The sequence below is a fragment of the Pongo pygmaeus genome, chromosome 15 (genome assembly GCF_028885625.2).
Source record: "Pongo pygmaeus isolate AG05252 chromosome 15, NHGRI_mPonPyg2-v2.0_pri, whole genome shotgun sequence".
Classification (NCBI taxonomy): Eukaryota; Metazoa; Chordata; class Mammalia; order Primates; family Hominidae; genus Pongo; species Pongo pygmaeus.
Window position 1 is genome coordinate 94213359 of NC_072388.2, and position 23607 is coordinate 94236965.

The following is a 23607-nucleotide window of genomic DNA, read 5'->3' on the forward strand; positions in this document are numbered from 1 at the left end:
GTTAGCCACCTCTCACGAACCCCACCCCACAACTTTCCCTAAAAAACCTCTATCACTTTAGTCCCCTTCCCTCTCATTTAGCATACGTGGGCTATCTTACAACACCCAAATCATCACGGGCTTCATTATATTACTGCCCCATATATTAGCTGTTATTGCCATCTCCCTCAAGAGTATTAAGATCTTTGAAAGATAATCTCATACTATACTCACATTCATATTACATAGTTTATGATTTGTTTTTTATCTTATTGTAATTTTGTAATGACTAGGTAGTTTGGAATGTAGGAAAGTAAATATCCATGAATAATTTTTTATTAATTAATTCGAAGTTGAGAATAAGCTATATTGATCTAACCTTAACAACTATTGAATTAAAGCAGCTTTTTATAGGTCAAATATAAAACTCAAATTAGACACTTTCTATATTTAAAAGACTTTAAACAACCCAAATTATTTTAACAAGCTTAATATCCTCGATCTTGGCACCCAAGCCCAAAAGAATAATTCGAGGCTAACTAGAAACTGTCAAAGCTAGAGAGGTATCAGTTAGCGCAATGATAATTTTGGTAAAATCTAACTATACCCATCCTAGTTTTCTCAGGTAACTTCCAACCACTACAAAATTCTCTTCCATATTAATGCAAACTAATCTGACTCTAACCTTGAAGATGTTTCAGAAACAATTTTAAAGTTCTTAAAGTTACAGGTGCAACTGGAAAAACCCAAAAACTCAAGACATTATTTCTCAACTTTAGTTTCTCATTTTACAAACTGTATTTTGTAGGCCAGGCACGGTGGCTCATGCCTGCAATCCCAGAACTTTGGGAGGCCAAGACAGGTGAATCACTTGAGGTCAGGAGTTCGAGACCAGCCTGGCCAACATGGTGAAACCCCATCTCTACTTAAAAAATACAAAAATTAGCTCAGTGTAGTGGCTTGCACCTGTAGTCCCAGCTACTCAGGAGGCTGACACAGGAGAATCACTCGAACCCAGGAGCCAGAGGTTGCAGTAAGCTAAGATCACGCCACTGCACTCTAGCCTGAGAGACAGAGCAAGACTCAGCATTAACAACAACAAAAAAGAAATTGTATTTTGTTAGGTTTAAAATTCAGGTGAAACCCTACTGAATGTCAACTAATAAACGTAGAAGGAATGACAGAAAAGTCACCATTTTTAACCATCACATTAGTAATTGAAGCAAGGATCATTAATGGATGCTAAAACCATTGGGTGAAGGTTACTAAAGAATATTTACATAGCCTGAAAGCTTTTCTGCAGATTACCTACTAATTACAAATGAAAACTGGTATTTTTATTCAGTGGAAAAACCTGATAGATACCCCTTTAATCCAAGTGACAAAGCTAAGATCACCAATATTGGGACAAACTGACAACACCTACCTCATGTAGTTTTCCTACTTAAAGTACAAAACTTGAATCTATTTTTGCCGGGGGAAAGAGGGGAACAGAGTCTCGCTCTGTTGCCCAGACTGGAGTGCAGTGGCACAATCATAGCTCACTGCTACCTCAAACTCTTAGGTTCTAGAGACCCTCCTGCCTTGGCCTCCTAAAGTGCTGAGATTACAGCAGTGAGCCACTGTGCCCAGCCGAAACCTGAATCTAATCATAAGGAAACATAAAACCTAACCTGAGGTTTATTTTACAAAACACTTGGCTTTATACACGGAATTGAAGTATGGTTTCAAGGATGATGTGTTAATTCATGCATAGCAGATGAAGAATGTGTTATTTAGGGAAAGTTAAGAGACATTTAAGGCACTGCTACATTTGGTATCACTACTACAGAGACCAACTAAGATAGCTGAACCAGTATAGATAATCCTCCTCGAAAACTTGTCTGTAAAATATTGTTCTCAAGCCCTCTTTTCCTTCATCCTCCATTATATTACTAGACCATACATTTCAATATTGATAATTTTGGGGCTCACAATATAATCACATTAAGACTACTGCATGTTAAAATTTTCTCTAATACACATATTTAAAAGAAAAATATTACATAAATTTTATCAAATGCTAGTTATGTATTATGAGAGCTTAAGAAACTCCTTTTTATTCTCAAAACCTCAAGAGGCAAACACCACTGACAGTTTATAGACAAGGAAGCTGAGACTCAAGAGATGTTGCCATATGCCCAGTGCTCATCGGCTATAAAGTCGAAGAATCAGGATTTGAACCCTAGTCTCTCTGACACCAAACACTTGCTCTTACGCATCCCTACAAAGCCATGATAAAACATTAATATTTAACTCTGCAAAGTGGGAAGAGCTTAAAATACCACGAATCAGAGCAACTGACAGTGATGGCTGGGCAGCAGGATGCATAAGAGGCGGACAGGCTGTGAGTTCATCATGTTAATCTCACCTCCCAGGATGTTACCAAAAGAGGAAAGACAGAAATCCTGCAATCTCGAAATATCTCAGAGGACTAAATACAACTAAATACGACTACTACCTTTCTTTTTCCCTTCAAACAGGGTCATTTATCTAACTTCTTAATCAAAGAACCTTCCTACATCATGTCAAAGATCAGTTTTTAAACTAAGAGTCTTCTCTCATTATTCAAGTTATCTAAGTACAACCGGATTGTTTTCTTAAAATTCTGAACTGGTTAACAGACCTCATTTTCTAATCCTCAAGAATCGTTCAAATGTGTTGTTAAAACCCCTGCTTTATGGCATACATTGATCTGTCAAAGAAAGAACAAGCACAACAGAGTTAGTCTGTGCCAACAAGGAGAAAGTCTGCAATACAGTTAAACTCCAATTTTGACGGAGATTTTCTCCCATGATTCTTAACGCTTCCCTCAGTCTGCAATGTTTCTGTGCACATAATCATACGTACCTCACAAAGCAAAAAGGACCAAGTAGCATGATTTGTCCAAAAGCAGAATAGTAATAATCTTTTTAAAAGCCTTAATATGCAAGCAATATTCTTCCCCACAAAACTGTGTTAGCTTCTAAATACTTCAAAAAGTATTATAAGTTAACTTATTCACTCAACAAATCTGAGCGTCTCCTATATGCCAAGCACCATGTCTGGTAATGAACATGCATGAAGAATCTAATCCTTACTATTCTATAAACCTTAACACAGCCAAGAACATGTAATGCTGTTATAAGCCTAAAAAAAAAAAAGAAAAACTCTAAGGCCAAACTTAAGCCTGTCATGTCTTACTTCTAGTAACAGTCTTACTGACATCCTCAGACAATGTTTTGTGGCATCTTCTTAGTCACTTATTTAAAATGTATATTGAGGTAACTGCATGTTAAAGGAGTACCAACAATTCATTGACAATTTTAGATGAGAAAGCCATTTTGTACTCAATTATTTTAACAAAGGCTTTATTACATAACTGAAAATGTCAATTTCACCAGCTACATCTCAAAAATAATGTTTTTCTTTCTGTATTAATTCATCAAGTATACACCACGATACAACCAGTCTTACTTTTTAGACCAACACACCTTCCTAAAGACTGGGTGAGAGGGCTGGGCACAGTGGCTCACACCTGTAATCCCAGCACTTTGGGAGGCCGAGATGGGAGGATGACGAGGTCAGGAGATCGAGACCATCCTGGCTAAACACGGTGAAACCTCATCTCTACTAAAAATACAAAAAATTAGCAGGGTGTGGTGGCAGGCACCTGTAGTCCCAGCTACTCGGGAGGCTGAGGCAGGAGAATGGCATGAACCCAGGAGGCGGAGCTTGCAGTGAGCTGAGATCGCACCACTGCACTCCAGCCTGGGCGACGTAGTGAGACTCCATCTCAAAAAAAAAAAAAAAAAAAAAAGAAAAAGACTGGCTGAGAATTCCTATTTGGAAAATCCTCACTGTCTATGTTGTCCAGAGAGCTTATTCCTGAATGGATTGTAATTCAGCATCTGTCAACAGCCTGAACGAGACAACTGATATTCGAGGGACACCACCCAAAAGAAATTAATGAATCAAACCACTGGAACAGTGAACACCTGTATTACTAAAGCTTTTCTATTATGCCTGAGGCTTTTATCCAGTTTCTCTAAAATGGCATGTGAAAAAATGTTTCTCTATCGTTTGTAAAATGTAAAACATTTTCTCCATATATTGCTAATGTTATTTAATGTAATAATCCAAGACTGATTATTCTTCATACAAGAGAAAAATCTGCTTCTAATTGGTATGCTTCCTTTCATTAATCAACGTGAGTTACATGCAGCACTCACCTTTCCTTGCCCCAATCATTCATCTAATTCTCTGCCTCCACATTCTATACTACCAACCTTTACCATTTTCATAGTACTCTAATACTTACCTATTATAAGACCATTTCAAATCCTTTCTCAAAATAGACATCATAAACTATTAAATAAATGTACTAATACTAGAGTCTCAGCAGAAATTTGGAAGAACTGAAAACTAGCCATCAAAAAATCAAAAGTTCCAAGCCCCACAGGCTAAGGAGGTGGAATACCAAGAAAATAATGCTGCCTCAGAAGACTACAGTCATTTGGCAAGTCGTAAATTGCAAAGAAACCTGTGAATAAGAGCGAGTATAATACATACATCGGGCTTTCAGGATGAACTAAGCTCTTGAATGTCCAAAAAGCACAGCAAAAGGTAAACAAAATAAGTCACTTGGCTCCAACTTTCTCTTTATACAAATTAAACAAACACCTCACCAATATCTTCCTCTGGCATTCAATAAAGCACATCACTCCATGTTTGATCAGTTTTTTGAATACCTGCCAGACACTATGGTAGGAACCAAGATCGTAAAAAGGAGTCAATCCTGGGCTTCAGAGAGATTACAGATTTTACTGACAGAGAGGAGTTGTTTATAGGAAATTATCACTGCTTGGAGGAACCCTGAGAAAACTCATACTGCAATAAATTCTGAGTCTAGTCTAGTGTTTTGATGATCAAGAAACAATGTGACCACTTTGAGGTATACGTCTAAAAGAAGGGAAAGCATGGACTCCAATGAATTATTTGTATACCTATGTTCACAGCACCATTATTCACAGTAGCCAAAAGATGGAAGCTACCCAAGTGGCCATGGACAGATGAATGGATAAACAAAATGCAGTATATTCATACAATGAAATACCATTCAGCTTTTCCAAGGAAGGGAATTCTGACATCTAAATCATCAGAGATGAGCCGTGGAGACACTATGCTGGGTAAAATAAGCCAGACACAAAAGAACAAATACTGTATGACTCCACTTACTTGAGGTTTCTCCAGTAGTCAGTGGTAGGAAGTAGAATGGTGGTTCCCTGGCATTGAAGGTAGGATGGAATGAGGAGTTAGTGTTAATGAGGACAGTTTGAGTTGGGAAAGACGAAAAAGTATAGAGATGGATGCTGGTAATGACTAAAAACAACGTGAACGTACTGTATGCGAGCTAGTTGTACACTTAAAATGGTTCAACGTTGTGTTATGTATATTTTACCATGCCAAAAAAAAAAAAAAACCAACTATCTGAAATATTCAAATAACCATTCATTCACCTGAACATTTAAGGTTAGACACAGCATCATTCACTCCACAAGTCTTAACTGAGGAGTCACTACACGTGATGCAGCCCTGAAATCCATTTGGAACAGTAATGCAATACAAAAAGCATGCCTCCGAAGATTCTGAAACCAAACCACAATTCGATCTCGGCTCTGCCACTTCGAGATTCCTAACTTGGGGTACTAATCACTGACTCTTAGTTTCCTTGCCTGTAAAACAAGGACAATATTGAGTTGATCGCAGGGTCACAGTGAGGATTAGAAGAGAATGTACGTAGAACCTGAAACATCTTGGCGCATAATAAGGAGGCCCTCAATAACACGTTTCCCTTATCTCCTTTGCCATTAGCAAGTGGAAACGCGACCATGACGTGGTAGGGTTGCAAGTGAGAGAATGTCTATCAAATATCTACCTTCTCAAATGAAACAAGCACCTCACATGTCAGATAGTGGTAGAGAATAAAACATCCCAACGCCATAAGTCACCCTCTCTAGAAGATAGCACTACAAGCACTGTACAACCCACTATATGACAAAATCACTGCCAAATAAGAATCATGAGCCACATCAAAAGACAATGTCTTCTAAAACCAAGACAATAAAGCTCAATAATAGCAAAACAACCCAGTTACCCAACTCACACACTGAGCCACGGGCAAAATACAACAGTCAGGGCTTACCCTTCAAACATGAGATGGAAGCATAAAAAGTAAAGCAGGCCCTTACTAAAAAGGATTGTAGGAAAATGTCTTTTCTCCCCAAATTAAAATGGACTAACTGTTCTTTTCTTAAAACAGCATTTTGGTGCCGTGAGTAAATCTATAAACCTAAGTTACCATGATCAATGTTTATAGTGACCATGTTAAAAGCAATCTTTAGTTTTTTGGTTTTTTTATCTATTGAGTTTTATGGAATATGCCCTTAAATGAAGTTTTGAAATAATTATATATGTATGTATGTCCATGCATATAGCACACATTACATATAATACACACGTGCCACAGGTAGCTTTAAAGTAGACTTTGCAAAATAAACTGGCTATTCCAGAACCTAATTTCCAAAGATATCAATAATATTGAAAATTACTATTCTCTAGGACCTGGCTTATCCCGAACCCATCTTTTAATAAACTGAGTTTTTTGGTGAGGATGTATATTTTTATTTAGAAAACTTAACGTTTACACCAATACATTTTCAATATAGCTAACCTGTTTTAAAAGCACATTTTTAACAATATTTTCCGAGTTACTTAAATCCTAACCTGAGTCCTTTTCCACTGTTTGAAAACAAGCACCACGAAGACACCTGGCAATCAAGATTGTAAAGATTCAGAATATTCGAAGACAGAAGCACAGGCGTCCAAGTGATCCTCTTTCATCAGATGAATGTTTTTAAAACCTGAAAGTCCTAAGAACACTTACTTATGGTGTAGACCAGTAACGTGTCCCTTTAACCACAACTCTCTCCACAAAAGCACGAAGTGAACACTACATACCAAGGACCCTCCACTCATCGCCACGTTTCCGCGGATCTTCAGGTTCCTAAGGACACACTCAGTGGTTTGCTGGCTCTGACCTCCAGGCAGAGCCAACAGGGCAACTCAGCTTTTCTGGACAATCTACATAAATCTGATGTGCTAACTTAAAACATACACTGATTTCCCCAAAATCAAAAACCCTGAAGAAAGGGTCCTCCGCAGGGTCTAGGCATTTTGGCACAAAAACATCTGAGGGGAGAGGCAAAAGAATGATCTCGGCCCCTGCCCGCCCCCCGGGGCCCCAATCTCGTTCCCTGACAGTAATCACACAGGACCCTCCCGGGAGGGACCGAGAGCCCAGCTTCGTCCCCTCCGGGCTCGGCGCAGCGGCCCCATCAGAGGAGGGCCCCAGGGTGCTCCGGCCGGTCAGGCGCGCGTCTCCACCTCCGCTGCTCCCGTGCCACTTTTGCGCGCGTGACGGGACCTGTCAAGAGCCCCAGGCCTCGCCAGGCCGGGGAGTGGGCAGGCGCCGGCATCCCCCACCACGCCACGGCGGCCCGGAAAGTCTCCCAGGGCTGCCTCGCGGGGAGGCGCCGGGGTCCGGGCCCAGGAGCAGAGCCGAGGCGGGCAAACGCCGGGTCCACAGGCCGCGCTGTGCGGGACGACGAGGCAGGCGAGGCCGCGCCCTTCGTCAGCGCCCGCCAGGCCCGGACGCGCGGCTCGGGCCTATGGCCGGCACGCGGGCCTCGGTGCGGAGGCGGGAGCGCGGCCAGGCGACCCGCTCCCCGCCCCGGACACAAAGCTGCTCCGCGGGAGCCCGCCTCACCTGCAGCACGGGGCGCCGCGGGCCTTCAAGAACCATCGGACCCCGCTCCGGCGCGCGCGTCACAGCCCAGGCCTCCCGGAGCCGCCCGGCGCCGCCGCCCCCGCCGCCATTTCCTCGCGCTCGCCGTCGCCTCGTCCCCGCTGTCAGGTTACTCCATTCACCTGGGCCTGCAGCAGCCTGCGCCGCGCCTCCGCCTCGACCCCTCCTGCCGGCGCCTGCGGAGACTGCGCAGCGCCCGGCTGGCCCGCAGCCCGCGCACGGCCCGCGGCAACGGCGCACAGCCGCTTGGAGAATCCCACTGGCTCCCGCACTGCCCCTCCGCGCCCCCACGCTCCGCTAGCCCCGTGGCGGCATGAGAGCGAGCCTGTGATTGGACAGGGCCTGGCGGTGAAAGGTTAATCCTGGCCCCCCAGCCACTCAGGAGCAGGGAGACAGCGGGCGCGCGCGCGGAGGCTGAGGCGGTGTTTGCGGCCCAGCGCCGGGACTGGACCTTGGCGTTCGGCCGCAGTTGCCCGGCGTCTTTGGGGCCCTCGGGTATCCGCGCGCCGAGGCCAGCTAAGTTTCGCAGACTCTCTGAGCTCTCGGAATTCGACTGCCTCCATTGTTGCTCCTTCTGGCACCCACAGACCGTAACGTGGCCGTAATTGTTTCCTGGAGAGCTTAGCTTCCTTCTGAGCACCTCCCTCCCTTTTTTAAAGTACCTTCCCACTCGCCTGCGTTTCCTCGCGTTGGTGGTGCAGGGGCCTCCGCATTTGGGGAAATAACAAACACCCACTTTCCGCCCCCTACCCCAACCGGGATCCCCAGATAATGAGAAATAGACGGTGGCCCTCTGTATGTACGCTGTTCATTTGCATAGGTCGGAACCGCCCACCACAGCTTCTAGCTAGGAATTAAAATATCAGTGGGAATTAAATAAGTGGCTGGCTTAAAGAACATCGTGTTAATTTATCCCCAAATGTAGACATCTCTTCAGTGGACTCCCTGATAGGCCGGTTTGCTCCAGGTGAGGTGTGCTCACAGCAACTGCAACCGTGTGTCTTTCAGCCCATGGGCGTGAGCACAACCTACTATGCGCCCCTGCTGCCTGGGCTGTGCTGTTCAGTTTGGGGCCACCAGCCCCACATGGCTCCTGAGGACTTAAAGTATGGCTAGTCGGAATCGAGATATATGCATTCTTTACCAAATAATGTTCAAAAAATTGTTACATGTTGAAGTGATCAACTTTTTTCATATATTGGGATAAAAGTTTTATTTGTTTGTTTTTTAGTGTGGGTTCTACAGAATTTTAAATGTCATCTGTGGCCTGCATTATATTGCCATTGGGCAGGCTGATCTAGGGCTTGCATGCCTGTGATCCTTAGGTGCACCCTGTGAGGTAGGTGCTTTAACTGTGTGCACATTTTGAGGTAGGTGCTGAAACTGCTTCCTATTTTTTTTTCTTTCTTTTGAGACGGAGTCTCGCTCTGTCGCCAGGCTGGAGTGCAGTGGCGCGACCTGGGCTTACTGCAATCTCCGCCTCCCAGGTTCAAGTGATTCTCCTGCCTCAGCCTCCCGAGTAGCTGGGATTACAGGGGCGTGCCACCACACCCAGCTAATTTTTGTATTTTTAGAAGAGACGGGGTTTCACCATGTTGGCCATGATGGTCTGGATCTCTTGACCTTGTCATCCGTCCGCCTTGGCCTCCCAAAGTGCTGGGATTACGGGCATGAGCCACCGTACCCAGCCTGCTTCCTGTTTTAACAAATGAAGAAATGGAGTAACTTCCAGCAAGTAAGTAGCCAGTAAGTGAACAACTGAGATTTGAACCCAGGTAGGCTGGCTTTGAGGCTGGTGTGCTCAGTCATTGCTGTGCTAAAATTTTGATAATATATTTACTATGAATTGGCTTAAAGTTTCACTTGAAGATAGCATATTCATAGGCAAAATTAGGAAGTAGGATGCTCCTGGCACACCTATGTATTTAAAAAAGTAGTTTCTTATATGTCAAGCACGGTGAGCATGTCATACCTTTAAGTCCCCAGTCATACATATAAGGCTTTCTTTGTAGCTAGGAATTAAAATATCGGTGGGAGTTAAATAAGTGGCCGGCTTAAAGAACATCGTCTTAATTTATCCCCAAATGTAGACATCTCTTCGGTGGACTCCCTGATAAGCCTTTATGAGAAGGACAGCATCTCAGTATGGGGGTAGGCACTGGGCTCTGTTGGCAGTGGGAATTTGTGGGCTCGTACAACTTCAGCCCCTCTGGTTGTCCTCTTGCAATCTGTCAAGACTTGCCAGGCTGCTTGTTCCATCAGCAGGTTTACCTGATTTATTTATTTTTTTATTTTTATTTTTTTAATTTTATTTATTTTTTTTTTTTTCTTTTTTGAGGCAGAGTTTCACTCTTGTCGCCCAGGCTGGAGTGCAATGGCGCAATCTCGGCTCACTGCAACCTCTGCCTTCTGGGTTCAAGCGATTCTTCTGCCTCAGCCTCCCGAGTAGCTGGGTTACAGGCATGTGCCACCACGCCTGGCTAATTTTTGTATTTTCAGTAGAGACGGGGTTTCACCATGTTGGCCAGGCTGGTCTCGAACTCCTGACCTGCCTTGGTCTCCCAAAGTGCTGGGATTACAGGCATGAGCCACCGCGCCTGGCCGGTTTATCTGATTTTTATCAATTTCAGTTTTTATTTTTAAAATAAATAGTATATCTATATTATTTATCAGAAAACCTATAAAAGATACACAGTGGAAAAGGATCTCCCTCACACCTGTCCTAGTGTCACAAATAGGTGACCACTGTTTCCTGCTCATTCTTCAAAATGTTTATGTATATATGAGCCAAGACATATCCTTTGTGTTCCTTGTTTAGAAAAATGCCAGCATGCCATACATATTTACTCCACCTTGTGTTTTTTACTTAATGTGTCCAGAGGGCCTGTTTATAGTAATACACAGAGAGCTCCTTGCTGTTTTTTTCAACCCCCTTAACATATTATTGCAGGTATATCCATACCATAATTTACCAGTTCTCTATTGATGGACATTTAGACTTTAAGTCTTTTGGAATTAAATGTTGATCCATTTGGAATCGATTTAATATATAGGGTGAGGTATAGATCCAAATTAATTTGTCCAGGTGGCTACACAGTCATTTATTGAGCAGTTCACTTCTGGACACTCTATCCGTTCTAATGGTGTATCTATTCATGCTCCACTTGCTGGTTTGTTTTAAATCCAGAGACGTAAAATCTTGTAAGGGATATTGTTTCACACTTCGTTTGAATCACTAGAAATCTTAAAGCCTATATTTCAGCCCATGTTAAGCAACAGTATAGTACCATGTGGTATGCATTTTCTATGGGCTAATTTTTATTTTCCCTTAGCCCCGATTATTTCCACAATTTGGTTTATTTTTTGTAGAACAAGCCAGGATTTAAATATACCTTTAAGACTCTCTGTTTGCAAGTAACAGAAACCAACGTGAACTAGCGCAACCAAAAAGGGAGAATTTGTCATAATGATATAGGTGCTTCTCACAAAAGCCCAGAACGGGAATACAGCCATATCTTAGCAAAAACTAGAACCAGTCATTGAAAAGCTTCCAGGAACCCAGAAGGTACTCTCTGTGCCCGTCCTCTGTGATTGTTTTCTATGTATCTCTGCTAACTTGTTCTGTCTGCTTTTCCATCTGCATGGGAGAATATAGTCGCTCCCATATTGGACTGGGCTGTCAGCTCAGTGGGGAGTCTGAGCCCAAACAAGGAAGCTGGGGCAGCAGCCCTGCAAGGCCAGACAGCTGATTACATACAGGAGAACTACACAAAGAAAAACTATATTGAGGGTAATGGGAGCCAGATTTCTCCCTGTTGGAGAAGGGAGTTACAAGTACAGAAATAAGAAAAGCAAGAAGTTTGTGTGATTGGTTTGGAATTGGAGATATTCATGTAAAGTCATGGTTCTTAATACATGTAGATATAAAAATAAATATAAATGTAAAAGTGTGTGTATATATATATATTTTGTGAGATTTTGAAATATATATTTGGTCTTTGACCTCATTTTCTGGTGTACAACTCCTAAATTTCTTACAAACACCGAAGTGATGTCTTTTGTATGCTAATGAGTTAGCTGGTGGCTGGGAGCCCCTAGGTAGCTTTAGGATGGGGTTGGTCATCAGAAAGACCAAGGCAGGATCAAAGGGTTGGACCTTCAGCCTATCCCCAACTTCTTGGAGAAGAGAAGGGTTGAAGGTCAGGTTATCACCAGTGGCCAATAGTTTAATCAGTCATGCCTTATGTAATGAAGCCTGCATAAAAACCCATGAGGACAGGGTTGGAGAGCTTCTAGATAGCTGAACACCAGGAGGTTCCTGGGAGGGTGGTGCATCCAGGGAAGGCATGAAAGGTCTGAGCCCCTTCTCCCATACCTCGTCCTATTTATCTTTTCATCTGTATTGTTTGTAATATCTTTTGTAAACATAAGTGTTTGCCTGAGTTCAGTGAGCTGCTCTAGCAAATTAATCTAACCCAAGAGGGGGTCATGGGAACCACAATTTGAAGCCTGTCAGAAGTTCTGGAGGCCCAGACTTGGGACTGGTCAGTGGCCAGGGACAAAGTGGGACAGTTGTTGGGGATGTCTTGGGGAGTGAACCTCAACCTGTGGGATCTGATGCTATCTCCGGGTTAGAAGGGAATTGGAGGACACCCAGTAGGTGTCTGCTGCAGAATTGATTGCTTGCTTGGTGTGCGGGGAAACGCCCCCCAACATTTGGTCACTGAAGTCTTCTTTGTTAATTGTTGAGGGTGAGGGAATAGGGTGTGTAATTTTTCCACAGTCAGTTATATATACACACACACACATATGTCTATAAATGTATTTACTTATATTTCCTAGGCCTAACCAGTGAGAAGGTCTTGGTGCAGCAACACCACATTAGCCAAGAGAACACCTAACACCTATCTCTAAACACCATTCTCCATGAAAACCAGGGCTCTTTAGAGAAATGGCTGATTTTAGGGTTGGGCCAGAGAAAGTATAGTATGAGACTGGAACGTCTTGTGCTAGAAAGTGTGGAAATGCTCAAGAAATGGTGGAGACAGTTCAAAAGGACAAAGCAATCAGCTTGAAAGGGCTCCTGTTGGCCAAATCTGGGACAATTTGAACATCAAAATAAATCACAGTAGCAGGAGATTATATCCCATGGGTTAAAATGGGATCTGTAAGTCCACACGTCCAAAAAAAAAAAATAAATGGCAATAAAGAGCTCTTTAGAATAGAATCCAATAATACATTTAGAAAAAAGAATGGAATTGTAACCCAGTCATAGGTTCAGCAGCCCACTGCTTGCAGAGCACAATTAACAAGAGTGAGGTCTGCTATAAAGAAAGTAACTTTTTATTCCAAAGCTTAACGTAGGGGGAAAAGTGCAGGTTCCTGCCTTAAGGGTACTGATTTGCTTTTGGGGCAGAAAGCAGAGGCTGTTAAAGTGGGACTTGGCATGAATGGCATGCAGGGGAGGGAGCGGGCAGGTAAGGATCTACATGACTCTCCTTGGCGCTTTATCTACCGGGTGTTTGAGCTGGCACCATCGCAGGCAGAACTAGATTGTAAAGTGGCCATTGTCTGAGATGCTCTCCAAGTGGGACAGAGTTTCCTAGCAAGCATACTTCCGGTTGTAAATTGACTGTTGTCTCTCCAGGCAGTCTCCTGGTGGGAGAGATTTCTGGCTCAGAACCTTCTAAGTAAACACATGGTTAGATAAGCTTGCCCTGTAAGGAGTGTCTGGTGAAGGGAAGGTAAAGATTATAATTGCATTTCTAAGGAACTAAGTAGGAAGTGGGAAAAAGGGGAAAAGGAGAAAAGAAAAAAAATGTTTTAAAACACAATTATCTTTCTCTTAGAAAAATGGGGGTACTTAGTTACAGAATTAGAAAATCACCATTTGGCAGTCATCAGACAAGAAATATCAATGTTTGCTAAATCTAGTGGGGAAAAGTTGAATAAGGAATGAGATACTTACATAGGTTCAAAGCATCTCCCCATGAAATTCTTATTTAAAAAAACAAGAACTTTACAAAAGAGGAATCTAGTAGATATCATCTTACTCGTGACAAAAAAAAAATTAGCATTAATCAGGCTGCACTTTGACCCATTTATCAGTTGCTGAAAGTCATACAGCACTCTAGATACTGACCAGTTGCATCCCCAGTTGTTCTTATCGATAGGATATCCAACTTTAGGATCATGACTGTTTAACAGTTGATTTTCATCTCCATTGTTCCTATAGATAGAATCTCTGACATTAAAATCATAAGGTTTTTGCTTAAGGATCAGTTAAGATGTTTTTCAGACCCTGAATTCCACAAGCAGTTTAAAGCACAGGATCAGCATGAGAAGACAGCTTCCTCATCTCCTGCCCTATGACTTCAACCTGCACTGTTCAACCAATGAATGATCTCTGCCCTTCAGCCCACTCCAAAACCCTAAAAAACCCTACCCCAAACTCCTTAAGGAGATGGATTTGAGGTTCCCTCCTGTCTCCCTGTTCTGTGACACTACGATTAAACCTCTCTGCTGCAGCCTGGTGTCTCCACATGTTGACTTGCCAAATGCATTGGGCACTGGACCAATTATGGTTACAACCTTATCAAGTGCTGACAAGGGTATAGTACAACTGGAACTCACATACGTTGCTGATGGGAATGCAGATGCTGTAACCACTTTGGAAAACAGTTTGGCAGTTTCTTATCAAGTTAAGATATACTTTCCATATAACCTAGTATATTGTCTCTCTGGAGAACCCTGATACACACATATATACATATATGTATATGTAGATACACACATACACGTGTGTGGATGTACACATAGACACGTGTGTGGATATACATATATACACGTGTATATGTGGATATGCACATGCATGTGTGTGTGGATTACATATATACATGTCTACATATACAATGTTTGTATATACATGTATATGTATATGTGTATGTAGATATATGTGTGTTTGTGTGTATGTGTATGAAAGTGAATTTATTAGGGAGAATTGGTTCCCATGTTCACAAAGGTGAAGTCCCACAATTAGGCAAGCTGGAAAATGAGAGAAGCCAATAGTGTAACTCAGTCCAAGTGTGAAAGCCTCAAAACCAGGGAAGCCAACACTACAGCCCCCATTCTGAGGCTGAAGGTCTGAGAGTCCCTGGGAGGCTGCTAGTGTAAGTCCCAGAGCCCAAAGGTTGAAGAACCTGAAGTCTGATGTCCAAGGGTGAGAGGAAGAAAAGTCTTGCTCCAGAAGCGTGAGAGAGCAAAAAAGGAAAGCCAAGCAAGCTGAATGTCCCTTTTCTTCCACCTGCTTTATTCTAGCCACATCCCAATGTGATTGGATGGTGCCCACCCACATTGAGGGCTGGTCTTTCTCTTTCAGTCCACTGACTCACATGCCAGTCTCCTCTGGAAACAACTCATGGACACACCATGAGTTGTGGACACACTCAGAAACAGTGTGTCACCAGTCACCTAGGCATTCCCAATCCAGTCAAGTTGACGACTAATATTAACCATCACACCTAGCATTCCTACTCCTAGACATTTACCTAAAAGAAATGAAGCCAAAAACTAGAAACAACGCCAGTATCTATCAGTTGGCAAATGGAAAACAACTTGTGTCACATCCATATAATGGGACACTGTGCAGCAATAAAAAAGGGATGAACTACTGGTATATGGAACAACACAGTTGAGTCTTATAAGCAAAGTGAAAGAAGCCAGACACAAAGGATTATATAATGTAGGATTCCATTTCTATGAGTTTCTGAAAACAAGCAGAGCTATAGGGAAAGAAATCAGATGTGTAGCTTTAGGGGTTATAATGGGGAAAATCTTTTTGGGGTGATAAAAATGTCCTATTTCCTGATTGTGCCTGGTTGTTACACACTGCAAACATTTGTCAAAACTCATTGAACTATACACTACATTTTACAGAATTCAAATCAGACTTCACTAATCCTGATTTCAAACCAAAATCTATGACTCTCCAGTGGAGCTCACTTACATTTTCAGGGTCACCCTAGGCTTTGGGCAAGTAATGCACCAATCACCTTTGCCTCACGTCTCATTGACTTGGACATGAAACCCATCTTCCCTCCATTCTCCAGTATGCTCATTCATGCTAAGATAACACTTACTAAAAATGCAAGAGGATATTAGGAAGGCAGGATAGGAAGAAGAAGGAGAGTTTGCCTTGTATCAATGAACACAACTTAAGTAAAATAGAAGGTATTGTTCTCAAAGTGTCTTCTGGACCCCATCATGGTAGAGTTCCTCTGTGACTTCACCTTGCTTCTCTTTCTTCCACTCTCCTCTTTGGTAATTACTTGTTTATTCATTTATTGTTTTTTCATCTCCTGGAGGCTGAGAATAAAAGTTTGTACCTCTGCCCTCCCAGAACAATGGGTATTCGTTTTGTTCTGCTGCTGTAACAAAAAAAAAAAAACCAGAAACAGTCCGGATTGATCAACTCTAACTATTACACAGGCTTTTGAAAACTGGCCAGTCATTGACAACCCCAACTTTCTGAGACAGCCAATTAGCAAGTCTCAGCCCAATAACCATGCTTCCATAGCTAATGATCAGTCAATCCGTAGATATTCCTGTTTCTGAAAATCCAGCAATCCCTGAACTCTAAACTTCCTAAACACCTATTTAGGATGTGCAATGTGCTTTAATTAGAAAGACTGTATGATATAGTTTGGATGTTTGTCCCCTCCAAATCTCATGTTGAAATGTGATTCCCAGTGTTGGAGGTGGGGCCTGGTGGGAGGTGATTGGATCATGGTGGGTGAGGGGGTTCCTCGTGAATGGTTTACCCATTCCCTAGGTGATGAGTGAGTTCTCACTTGGTTCATGTGAGATCTGGTTGTTTAAAAGAGTTTGGGACCTTCACCTTCTCCCTCTCTTGTTCCCATTCTCACCATGTGACACACTGGCTTCCCTTCACCTTCCACACTGATTGAAAGCTGCCTGAGGCCTCACCAGAAGCCCAGTAGATGCTGGCATCATGCTTGTACAGCCTGCAGAACTGTGATCCAGTTAAACCTTTTTCTTTATAAATTACCCAACCTCAAGTATTTCTTTATAGCAATGCAAAAATGGACTAATACAGAAGATCAGTAGTAAGGAGTGGGGCATTACTATAAAGACAGTTGAAAATGTAGAAGTACCTTTGGAGCTGGGTAACAGGCAGAGGTTGGAAGAGTTTGGAAGGCTGAGAAGAAGAGAGAAAGATGAGGGAAAGTCTGGAACTTCGTAGAGACTTGTAAAGTGGTTATGACCAAAATGCTGATAGAGATATGGACAGTGAAGGCCAGGCTGAGGAGGTCTCAGATGGAAATGAGGAAATTATTGAGAACTGGAATGAAGGTGACCTATGTTACATCCTAGCAAAGAGCTTGGCTGCATTGTGTCCACATCCTAGGAATCTGTGGAAGGTTGAAATTAAGAGTGATGACTTAGGTTATTTGGCAGAAGAAATTTCTAAGCAGCAAAGCATTCAAGAAGTGGTGTGGCAGCTTCTAACAACCGACTATCAGATATGGGAGCAAAGAAATGACTTAAGTTGGAACTTATATTTAAAAGGAAACCAGAGTGTAAAAGTTTGGAAAATGTGCAGCCTGGCCATGTGGCAAAGAAAGAAAAAGTGTTTTCAGCAGATGAATCTAACCACTTGCTAGACTGATTTGCATAAATAAAAGGGAGCTAAGTGCTAATATCCAAGACAATGGGGAAAAGGCCTTGGAGGCCTTTCAAAAATCTTCCAGGCAGCCCTTTCAAATGCCCAGAGGCCTAGGAGGAAAGAATGGTTTCAGGGGCCAGGCCCAAGACACTTCTGCCCAGCACAGCCTCAGGATGCTACTCCTGGCATCCTGGCCACTCCAGCTACAGCTGTAGCTCAAGGGACTCCAGGTACAGCTTGGGCTATTGCTTTGGAGAGCGGAAGCCACCATAAGCCTTGATGGCTTCCACGTGGTGTTAAGCCAGCAGGTGGACAGAGTGCAAGAGTGAAGGAGGCTTGGCAACTTCCACCTAGATGCCAGAGGATGTATGAGAAAGCCTAGGTGTGCCCAGGCAGAAGCCTGCTGCAGGGCCAGGGTCCTCATGGAGAGCCTCTAATAAGGAAACACCAAAGGGAAACGTGGGGTTGGAGTCCCTCCCAGGGCACTGCCTAGTGGAACTGTGGGAAAGAGGCTGTTGCCCTCCAGACCCCAGAATGGTAGAGCCACCAGCAGCTTGCAAACTCAGTGTGGAAAAGTTGCAGGCACTCAACTCCGATCCATGAGAGCAGTCATGGGTGCTGTACCCTGCAAAGCCACAGGGTAGAACTGCCCAAAGCCTTGGGAGCCCACTTCTTGTGCTAGTGTGCCCTGAATGTGGGACACAGAGTCAAAGGAGATTATTTTGGAGCTTTAAAATATAATGACTTCCCTGCTTTTAGACTTGCATGGGGCCTGTAGCCCCTTTATTTTAGCTGATTTCTCTTTTTTGGAATGGGAATATTACCCAGCATCTGGGTACCACCACTGTATCTTGGAAGTAAAAAACTTGGTTTTTATTTCACAGACTCATAGGTGGAAAGAATGGCTCTCCACATGAGACTTGGGCCTAGGGACTTTTGAGTTAATGCTGGAAAAGTAAGACTTTGGGGAGCTATTGCAAATGCATTATTATATTTTCAAATGTAAGAAAGACATAAGACTGTGGGGTCCAGGGGTGGAATTATATAGTTTGGATGTGTGTCCTCTCCAAATCTCATGCTGAAATGTAATCCACATGTTGGAGGTGGGGCCTGGTAGGAGGTGATTGGATCATGGAGGTGGATCCTTCACAAACGGTTTAACACCATCTCTTTGATGATGACTGAGTTCTTAGTTCACATGAGATCTGGTTGTATAAGAGTTTAAGGCCCCCTTCTCCCTCTCTTTATTCTGCTCTCACCATGTGATACACTGGCTCCCTCTTCATCTTCCACCATGACTGAAAGCTCCCTGAGGTCTCACCAGAGCCAAGCAGATGCTGATGCCATGCATGTATAGCCTCCAGATCTGTGAGCCAGTTAAACCTCTTTTTTTTATAAATTGCCCAGCCTCGGGTATTTCTTTATAATGATGCAAAATGGGCTAACATACTGTGCCTTGTAAGTACAGATCTTCTTCTTAAGCAAACAATAAATTCAGCCTTTTTATTCAAATACTAAGGGGTGCCCTCTTCCTTGGACAGTTCTCAGTGCCTGCTAACATCCCAAACTAGCAAGGACACACCCACCTTGATCAGATTTAAGGGAATATTTCCCCCAAGAGAGTTCCTTTCCTGGGGGAATTCTGAGTTTCACCTGTTAAAATATTTTTTCTCATTTGATCAATAAGTATTCATTGAGCACTTCCTTTGTATGAGAAATTATCTCAGGGGCTAAAGCTACAAAGTTGAAAAAATAAGATGTCCCTATGTTCATAGAATTTACAGTACAGCAGGAGCAAAATGACAAATAATATCAGTAAAGTTTGATGATTGCTATGATAGCAAATGCACATGGATGGATATGGGGCCACATAACTAGGGGACTCTAACGTAGTCCATGGGGTCAAACAAGGTCTTCCTAAGTAAAGAATCTACCTGTAACACTGAGACTTAAAGTACTAGCAGCCAGGTAAAGGGCACAGAGTGTTCCAGGTAGAAGGAACAGCATGCCCAAAGTCCAAAAGCAAGGAGGTCTGACTTATTCAAAGAAGTCCAGTATTTACCCAATGTAGTGCAAGAGGTAAGAGAGACAGGAAAACAGCACCAAAACACAAAGGAACTCATGTATCATGTTAAGGATTTGCTGTTTCATCTAAAAGAGAAAAGCCATTGAAAGGTATTTAAGTGGAAGGTGTTCAAGCAAAAGGTGATATGATCAGATTTACATTTTTACAAGTTAATTCCAGCCACTGTAGAAAATGGAGGAGAACAAAATTGAGGTGTGTGTTTGCAATAGTGTAAAACAGCGATCCCCAACGTTTTTGGCACCAAGGACCAGTTTTGTGGAAGACAGTTTTTTCACAGAGTAGGGGAGTGTGGTTTCGAGATGAAACTGTTCCACCTCAGATCATCAAGTATTAGAGTCTCATAAGGGATGTGCAACCTAGATCCCTTGCATGGCGCCGTTCACAATAGGGTTCGCGCTCTTATGAGAATCTAATGCTGCTGCTGATCTGACAGGAGGTGGAGCTCAGGTAGTGTGATGGTTAATACTGAATGTCAACTTGATTGGATCAAAGGATGCAAAGTGTTCATCGTGGGTGTGTCTGTGAGGATGTTGCCAAATGAGATTAACATTTAAGTCAGTGGGCTGGGAAAGGCAGACCCACCCTTAATCTGGGTGGGCACCATCTATTCAGCTGCCAGCATGGCCAGAATATAAAAGCAGGCAGAGAAACATGAAAAGGCTAGACTGGCTTAGCCTCCCGGCTTATATCTTTCTCCCATGGTGGATGCTTCCTGCCCCCAAACATCGGACTCCAAGTTCTTGAGCTTTGGGATTCAGACTGGCTTCCTTGCTCCTCAGCTTGCAGACAGCCTATTGTGGGACCTTGTGATCGTGTGTTAATACTTCTTAAACTCATATATATATATATATATATATATATATATATATATATATATATCCTATTAGTTCTGTCCCTCTAGAGAACCCTGATTAATACAAGTAGTAATGTTTGCTCATCTGCCACTCAGCCCTGCTGTACTCAGTTTTGAGCAGGCCATGGACTGGTACCAGTCAATGGCCTAGAAGTTGGGGACTCATGGTGCAAAAGATGTAGTAGTGGCTTTGAGGATAGTTTTAATGGAAGAGAGAAATATCTGAGTCAGAGACATTTGAGCAGTAAACGTGTGAATGTTTTACTCTCTTTTTTTTTTTCGAGATGGAGTCTCACTGTGTTGCCCCGGCTGGAGTGCAGTGGCGCAATCTCGGCTCACTGCAAGCTCCACCTCCCAGGTTCACACCATTCTCCTTCCTCAGCCTCCCAAGTAGCTGGGACTACAGGCGCCCGCCACCACACCTGGCTCATTTTTTGTATTTTTAGTAGAGACGGGGTTTCACCGTGTTATCCAGGATGGTCTCAATGTCCTGACCTCGTGATCCACCCGCCTCGGCCTCCCACAGTGCTGGGATTACAGGCATGAGCCATGACCCCCGACCTACTGTCCTTTTTTATAGTTGTGGTTTCAAGGCCCCCAAGACTCTTTATCTTCTAGAAAGTAGAAGATGCAATTAGGGTACAACATTGCCAGGCATTAGAGCTTGGAAATCTGACCAAGGACCTTCTTCATCATAATTAAGATTAACAGTCTTGCCCAGGCGCCGTGGCTCATGCCTGCAATCCCAGCAGTTTGGGAGGCCAAAATGGGCAGATCACTTGAGGTCAGGAGTTCGAGACCAGCCTGGCCAACATGATGAAACCCTGTCTCTACTAAAAATACAAAAATTAGCCAGGTGTGGTGGCGGGCACCTATAATCCCAGCTACTTGGGAGGCTGAGGCAGGAGAATCCCTTGAGCCCAGGAGGCAGAGGTTGCAGTGAGCTGAGATCACGCCACTGCACTCCAGCCTGGGTGACAGAGTAAGACTCTGTCTCCAAAAAAAAAAAGATTAACAGTCTTTGCCAAAGGGGTAAACTTCTTTTGTTGTTGTTATTTGGTTTTGTTTTTAATAAAATAATAAAAACAGCAAAACATAAACCTTAAACTATTCAAGTAGCATTTTCAGTTAGAAATAAAATGGAGAAAAATGACAAATATTATCAATAAAGTTTGATGATTGCCATAATGGCAAATGCACATGGATGGATTTCCTTGGGGAATTCTGAGTGTCACCTGTCACCAGCCAGACATATTCAATGCCTTTTTCACTGTTCCAGATCACAGTTTATCGTGCCACTTTTTAAATGCGTAAAATTAATATTTTTTGGCATCTCCTTTTTTGGGCTGACTCAGACCTATGCTTAGATCCATGGCCTCTGCCCTCACATCAGTACTAACTGACTCACTGTTCTGCAGGTTGTATAGGAGGCATGATGCTGGCATCTGCTTGGCTTCAGGGGAGACCTCAGGCAACTCGGTTATGGTGGAAGGCAAAGGTGGAGTGAGCATCTCACCTGGCTGGAGTGGGGGGGTGGCGGGGCGGGGGGGCAGTGCTCACACTTTCAAGTGACCAGAGGGCTCACTCAATATAGCTACACAGTACCAAGGGAAAATCCTTCCCCATGATCCAATCACCTCCCACCAGGCCTCACCTTCAACAATGGGGATCACAATTCAACACGAGATTTGAGCAGGGACACAGATCCAAACTATATCAAGGACTAAGCCCTCAACCTGTGGGATCTGATGCTATCTTCAGGTGTCAGAATAGAGCTGAACTGGAAGACACCCAGCTTGTGTCGGCTGCAGAATTGATAGCTCGCTTGGTGTGTGGGAAACTATCTCCACAATGGAATAGTATTATTTAGCCATGAAAAGGAGTGAAATTCTGACACGTGCTACAATATGGGTAAACCCTGAAAACATTGTGCTAAGTGAAACAAGCCAGAAAGAGACAAAAGGACAAGTATTTTATGATTCTACTTAACAAGAGGTACCTAGAATGGGCAAATTCATAGATACAGAAGGAGAATGGTAGTGTCAGGGGCTGGACTGAGAAGGAAATGGGGGGTTAGTGTTTAATGGGTACAGAGTTTCAATCTGGGATGATGATGAACTTCTGGAAATGGATAGTGGCAGTGGTTGCACGATGTTTTGAAGGTACTTAATGCCACTAAATTATACACTTAAAAATCATTCAAAGGGTAATTTTTATGTATATTTTCCCATAATAAAAAAAAAAAAAATTAGGAGCTGGAAAGCACCAGGGTTTGGCCTTAGCAGAAGTTTCGTGATGAGCTGGATCCCAACGCTTTTGTGAAGAGCTACTTGGGAGGCTGAGAAAAATCACCTGATAGAGTTTAAATCTGTGTTCCCGCCCAAATCTCCTTTTGAATTTTAATCCCCAGTATTGGAGGCAGGGCCTAGTGGGAGGTGATTGGATCGTGGGGGTGGATTTCTCATGAATGGTTTAGCACCATTCCCTCGGTGCTGTCCTCATGTTAGTGAGTGAGTTCTCGCCAGATCCCGCTGTTCAAACTTGCGTGGCCCTTCTCCGCTCTCGTTCTGCTCTTGCTTTCTGCATGTGACGTGCCTGCTCCCCCTTCATCTTCCACCACGATTGTGAGCTTTCTGAGGCCTCTCCAGAAGCCAAGCAGATGCCAGTGTCATGCTTCCTGTACAGCCAGCAGTACTGTGAGCCAATTAAACCTATTTTCTTTATAAATTATTGAGTCTCAGGTCTTTCTTCATAGCAATGAGAGAATGGCCTACCACAACAGCTAACGAAGAACTTGAAAGGATAACAGTGATTCCTAGTGGTTATGGGAGAAGGACACTTTTTCAACTAGACATCCCAGAAAGTAGACTGAATGTGCATCAGAAACAGCCACCTTAATGACTTCTGCATACAAATCCTGGTGTGGCAAGTGTGGGAGATAACAATGAGACCTGGCTGTTGAGGAAATTAACTGGTAATTCAAAAAGCTCTTCTGAAAGAGATGGTTGTGTCTCCTCACCTGCCTCATCATTGTCTAAGCTGCTGAGTGCTTTCTTATGCTTTATGCTTTCGTTGCCTTTTTCCACTGTGTCAGCACGAACCCTGGGTGGTAAGAACTA

The 23607-nt window shown here is 43.2% G+C and overlaps 1 protein-coding gene across 7 annotated transcripts in view; it reads right to left on the minus strand.

Moving 5' to 3' along the window:
- Nucleotides 1–8637, minus strand: part of DICER1 (dicer 1, ribonuclease III) — a 71956-nt gene extending 63319 nt beyond the window's left edge. Inside the window, exon 1 of one of the 7 annotated variants that reach the window (XM_063652044.1) lies at nucleotides 8527–8637. The gene's annotated coding sequence lies outside the window, so the exon portion shown is untranslated. Of the gene's footprint in view, nucleotides 1–7017; nucleotides 7658–7825; nucleotides 8155–8315; nucleotides 8445–8526 lie in introns of those variants that run through there. The other 6 variants (XM_063652042.1, XM_054448195.2, XM_063652043.1 and 3 more) reach the window with 6 other exon arrangements.
- Between the last annotated feature and the right edge of the window lie 14970 nt (nucleotides 8638–23607).